The 6,000-nt window shown below is 42.7% G+C and overlaps 1 non-coding gene across 1 annotated transcript; it reads left to right on the top strand.

Moving 5' to 3' along the window:
* Positions 1 to 432: 432 nt before the first annotated feature.
* Positions 433 to 547, top strand: LOC136752112 (U5 spliceosomal RNA). Its single transcript, XR_010817276.1, has one exon. It is a non-coding gene; the product is annotated as a U5 spliceosomal RNA (small nuclear RNA).
* Positions 548 to 6,000: the final 5,453 nt, after the last annotated feature.

The raw sequence follows: 6,000 nt of genomic DNA, 5'->3' as shown, positions 1-6,000 counted from the left end.
ATGGAATATGCATAGATATTTGCACAGACTGGTATAAATGTCCCTTATAAATAACCAAATGCCATTTTTGTTGTTTCAAATGTGCCCAACATTTTACCAGTATATGACCTTTTAGTATGTCACAAAGGTTCCCTAATTCGTTTTACAAATGTTCCCTGTATGTTATGAATGTTCCCTAAGCATGTGACGAATGTTCCCTAGTTTATGTTACAGATGTGCCCTAGCACTTCTCTCTCTCTCTCTCTCAATTCAGTGCATTTATATTGTGAAAGCAATTGGACATGCAAACATACATACATACATACATATATATGGAAAATAAACAATACAATTATAAATCACAATAAGATGTAATAAAGTACAGAAAAACAAAATGTAATAAAATGTGATCTTTAATACAAACAAATATGTATGGCTGGTCGGAAGCGTCTTGGACTCGGGTTCCTCTTCATTACTTATAACGCTTTTGCCTTTTGCTAAAGCTTTCCATGGAGGGGAACGTGGATGAGTTTGTACCATTCTTGGGAGGCTCTGCCTTGTTGGGGCGGAGCTGTGATCCAGGTGAACAGCACATCGGGCATAGGTGGGCATGTGGGCGGAGGAGGAGGAAGGCCGGTCAAGCAAATAAGCTTGCTAAGGTACGCAGCAGCAGCAAACAGCCCCCCCATCCAGCCAGCCAGGCAGTCTGGCTGGCAGTGACTGAGTGGTTGACAGACGGCAAGCAACGGAATGCACGTGCTCTGTGATGTCATAGCAGTCAGCTCAGAGAGAGGTTCGTGATGTCATCGCTGAGCTGGCTGGCTCTGTGTGTCTTGCTGGCTGTGTGTGTGTGTGAGAGAGAGAGAGATAGAGTGTGTGTGTGTGTGAGTGGGTGGGTGGGTGGCTGTGTTAGTGTCTGTCTGTCTATCTGTGTCTCTCTGACTCTCTCACTCTGTCTCTCGCTCTGTAGATGCATCATAGGGAACATATGTAACAATCTCTCTTTTTGTTACCAAAAATGTGAATGAACGTATTTCAAGTGGGTTATGCCTAGGTTGGAAACGTTTTAAGATTATTTATGAAGTGTAAATTGGATTTGTCTCAATTCTCTGTAGTTTTCAATGTATGTGCCATTCAGTAGCGTTCATGTTACAGATGTCAGTAAAACTTTATTTTAGCAATTGTAGAGGGTGTGCAAGAAAAAACATCTTCAATCAGGTTGGAACGTTAGTTTCAATGCCTTTAATACACGCAACGTGGAGAGGAACAGTGAATCAAGAAGATCCCAAAGTCGCTCTGTCTTCATTTAAAAGTAAGAGGCTTTTATACATAAAAAACAAAGATCTGGTTACAATCACAATGTCATTACTATATTATCATAGAGAGTTAGCGAAGCAGAATATATATCATCATAAAACAGAGTTCATAGATCAACACATGGATTAGGGAGCAGGCACTTCAATCATACTGTTTGACATTGTCTCCAAGATTCTCATCGTAAATAACAAACAGAAATCAAGCTACCTTCTGGCCTGTCCTTCTGGCTTGACCTTATCTTTCTTAAGTATACAAGAGAGTAGAATAGATATGAGGAAAAGAATTCTAACTTTCCTTCCACAAGGGGAACATATGCAAATAGAGGGTCCTCACTAATTATCTAATTTACCAACAACGTTTAAAATAAGGTCTTGCGAAGCTGCAAGAAATGCTGTATAATCGAATGTGTGTTCATACACCAGCTGCTAAAGTCTGATAGCTTTTGAAGACTCTGTATAGGATGTTGAAGAAAGTGTTTTGTGATGATTAAATAATGTTTCATATTAATACTAGCATTAGAAGTGGTTTTGTATACATGCTGAGCAGATTAGATTTAGCAGGACAAGTAAAGGGTCAACAAGGTCGATTTGTTAGAAACTCCTGTCAGTAATGAAAGATTACACAGTGCCGTAATAGCCTACAGATGTCTGCAGTGAAATTGTTTATGACGTAATTGTTTCTCCAGATAGGGAGGAATTGTTTTTGTTAAAGAGCGATTGACACTAGGTAAATGACGACCGTGGGATCGCATCTTCCTAGTGCACATCAAAGACGGTCATCCGCTTTGGATCCATCACCTCTTCACGGGAGGACAGATCGTAGAACGAACCCGAACCTGTTACTGCTGATTGGATGAATGGCCATAATATGTTACGTCATTTTTCCTATAAAGTTGTACTTATGTTTGTAAACATTAAGTCTCAATGAGAGAATTATTTCTGACAGTGGAGCTTCCGAGCGGCCCGATTAAAGTTCTGTTTGCTTTATCTCCGTGACTTCTCCACTTATTTCACAGACGGTTCTACTTAGTCTATTGTGTATTGTATTTAATATCAGGCCCTTCTCTTATGTTTTCCAGTTGTTATTATTATTCCGTACAATACAGGGATTAAATTTAGTAATTAAACCACAAAGTATTGGCTACAGTTATGATGCCTACTTCAGTGTTCATATGCATACAGTTTCTGAGGTCTGGACCACTGCACAGTAGTCCCTGGAGTTGTAGTCCAGACCACTGCAAAATTCGTGCTGAAGTGATCTGGATCACCACGCAATGGCCCAAGGACCACTGCAAACTTGGATTTCAATGTTTTTGTGTAATCCATGTTGCAATAGCACCTACCATGTTCCTTTGTGGTGAGCTGGTTAATTCTGTTCTGGGACAACCACAATCCTGCAGGTTTAATTAGTCTCTCTACACATCAGTCCCTGAGTACCTTCAACCAATGGTAATTCTGACCAATTAACCCCAAGAATTGAGTCAATTAAATTGTCAAGGACTACCCAGTAAAGACGTGAACTCACGACTAGGTCACACTGTGAGCTCTCCAGAGCAGACATTACACTGAGCTCAGTGTAAGCTCACGTAGCGCTTTTCCACCGACATGGTGCCGGTGCTGGAGCCAGAGCCGCTGCTCGGCCTGGGATTCAGCTGATCTTCTTGTAAACCGGCCCGCTTTTCCACCGGTTTTGGAATCGAACGCTGATGTCACTGGATGTGGGCGTTCCCAAGCGTGGAGTAGAAGTGGAGAAACACAGCAATAATAATCAGCCCCGAGGCGACTGCGTCTTTAACATCACAATCAAACTCATTCCGCGTCTATGGCAAATCGTAACCCATATGTTACAAATGTTCCCTAAATATGTGTTTTGCAGAATCCCCCATCAAACGTTATGGAATATCAGCATTTTATTGACACACATAATAGATCTTATTGTTCTTTAACATTGATGAGAATAATTAACAAAAATTAATCTACTGTTGAAGATGTAACCCTTACCCAGTGGCTAACCCTAACTCTATGTTAGAAATTTTCCCTAAACACTTATTTTGCAAGATCAATAAAAAACCTTTAGGAATTTTAAACTTTTAAAGATACACATAGGTAATACCAATGTGCTTTAACAATGCCGAAAATAAAAATGTGTTTATCTATAATAGTGAAGATATTGTATAGATGTATATCTTTCATATACACAAATAGAAAACAAACAGTTTCAAAACCGAATATAGAACTGAAACTTTCAGACAATCCATGAAAAATTGAATTTAAATATTTACAGTTCTTAACAATTTTATATATCAATTATATTCATAACCCTAACCCTAACACTAACCCTTACTTTAAGTTAAAAATGTTCCCTAAACACTTATTTTGCAGGATCAATAAAAAATGTCAGGATTTTTTAAACTTTTACTGACACACATAGTTAAAAGCAATGTGTTATAACTTTACCACAAATAATAATCTGTATATCTTTAATTGTTTTGACATTATTAAGATATAATGAATATTTCACATAGGGAACATTTGTAACATGATAGGAAAAACAAACAAATGATGTAACTTTGAAAATATTCAATATTACAGCATACAATTTGTCAGGTTTTATGACAGAATTTATGACATACTCTGTAAAAATCAAGCAAACAGCATTTGGTGTTCATGAGAAAAAAAATATGAGATCAAAGCTATCAGACTTTAGCAGCTGGTGTATGAACACACATACGATTATACAGCATTTTTTGCAGCTTCGCAAGACCAAATTTTAAATGTTGTTGGTAAATTAGATAATTAGTGCGGACCCTCTATTTGCATTTGATCCCCTCTATAATTTCTAAAATAAAGTTTTACTGACATTTTATTGTCCTTACCACTGCATAGGACACATCTGTAACATGAACGCTACTGAATGGCACATATATTGAAAACTACAGAGAATTGAGACAAATCCAATTTACACTTAATAAATAATCTTAAAACGTTTCCAAACAAGGCAAAACCCACTTTAAATACGTTCATTCTCATTTTTGGTAAACAAAAAGAGAGATTGTTACATATGTTCCCTATGATGCATCTACAGAGCGAGAGACAGAGACATAGAGAGAGACAGAGACTAACACAGCCACCCACTCACACACAAATACACACACACACTCTATCTCTCTCTCTCTCTCTCTCACACACACACAGGGATGGGAGGAGTCAGTGGTGGTGGGAGTTTTGTTTGGAGAGAGTGTGTGTGTGTTTTTACTACTCTTTTTCTTTCCTTTTCTTGTTTTTTTATAGATACTTTTAATCGTTTGTTGGTTTTAAACATTTCGGGTTTAGGGGGTTGTTTTTCGATTTAGATCAACATGGCGTTGCGGGCGGGCAGACCCCCCCTTCATTTAATTACGAAACGCTGACCTGAAAGCACGGGTTTATACTCGTGTCCCAGGAGTAGGTGTCGGTAGAGGACTGTGCGATGGAGATCGGCAGGATGGTCGGCTTCCAGAACATCGTCTCTGCGGCTCGAATGAATAAGGGCATTGTGGTTTTGTGATGTGATGGAGGAGGGGGTCACAGTGAAGGGGACCTTCCTGCCCACGCTCCCTCTGTCCACCCCGGCTGTAAAGGTGGTTACTTCCAATGTGCCCCCCTTCCTGAGCAACGATCTGCTGGCGGGGGATCTGAGTCGCTATGGCCGGCTCACCTGCGCCATTAGGAGGGTGCTGCTGGGCTGCAGCGCCCCGGAGCTGAAACACGTCCTCTCTTACCGCAGACAGGGTTTCATGGTGCTGGCGGACGGCGCCGATTAGTTAAGCCTGTCTCTGAAGTTTAAGATCGAGGGGTTAGTGTACGTGGTGTTCGTGTCAACTGATACCATGAGGTGTTTGAGGTGCGGGGCGCAGGGGCACATCAGTCGCTCTTGCCCTCAGGGAGAGGCTCCGGCGGCCGGGCGAGAGGAAGGTGAGGAGCAGGCAGGGCCGTCTGGTGTCGGCTCTGCCGGCCGGGGGAGCGATGAGGGGGAGGCGGTGGCAAACGCTACTGGCCTCGGTGGGGACAGAGTAGGTGAGCCTAGTGGGGAAGCTGCTAGCAGTGAGAATGCAGAGCAGCCACGGGCTCAGTTAGCCGAGGAGGGAGCTGCTGTTGCTGCTGATGCGGCCGCCACCAAGACTGAACACTTAGCCAGTGATGATGGGTTTAAAGTGCCCAGGAAAAGACAGCAGAAGCAGTCTGCCCCGTCTTCTGAGGCCGTTGATACAGTTGTCTAAAAAGGCGAATATTGCTAGGGCGGCTGGTGAGGAGGATCCCGGAGACGGTGTGGGGGCTGTGGGGCGGCGGGACTCGCAGTCAGGGGAGTCTGTCTGGGGGAACCTGCCGTCTCAACCCAAGGTGGCCGACCGGCTGCGGCGCCGGGAGTCTGAGTGCAGTGCTGCGGCTGTGGAGAGCGCAGACTCGGACAGCGCTGCTGAGGGGGACATCGCTGACTCCCAGGGCGAGCCCGTCTCCACTGACACTGCGGGATACAGTGCTAAAAGCATTAAGGATTTTTTAAGGGAGACAAAGGGGAAGAGGAATATAGTTTTAGAAAACTTCTTCCCTGATGCAAAGCAGTTCCTGGCATCTGCACAAGTGATCCTGCAGGATGTGGCACTCGCGGAGTTTAGTGAGCCGGAGTGCTACAGGTTAAAGAAGTGGAAAGAGTGTTGTCAGGGCT

This window comes from Amia ocellicauda, chromosome 6, assembly GCF_036373705.1.
Source record: "Amia ocellicauda isolate fAmiCal2 chromosome 6, fAmiCal2.hap1, whole genome shotgun sequence".
Taxonomy (NCBI): Eukaryota; Metazoa; Chordata; class Actinopteri; order Amiiformes; family Amiidae; genus Amia; species Amia ocellicauda.
This window is presented reverse-complemented; position numbering and strand designations above follow the sequence as displayed.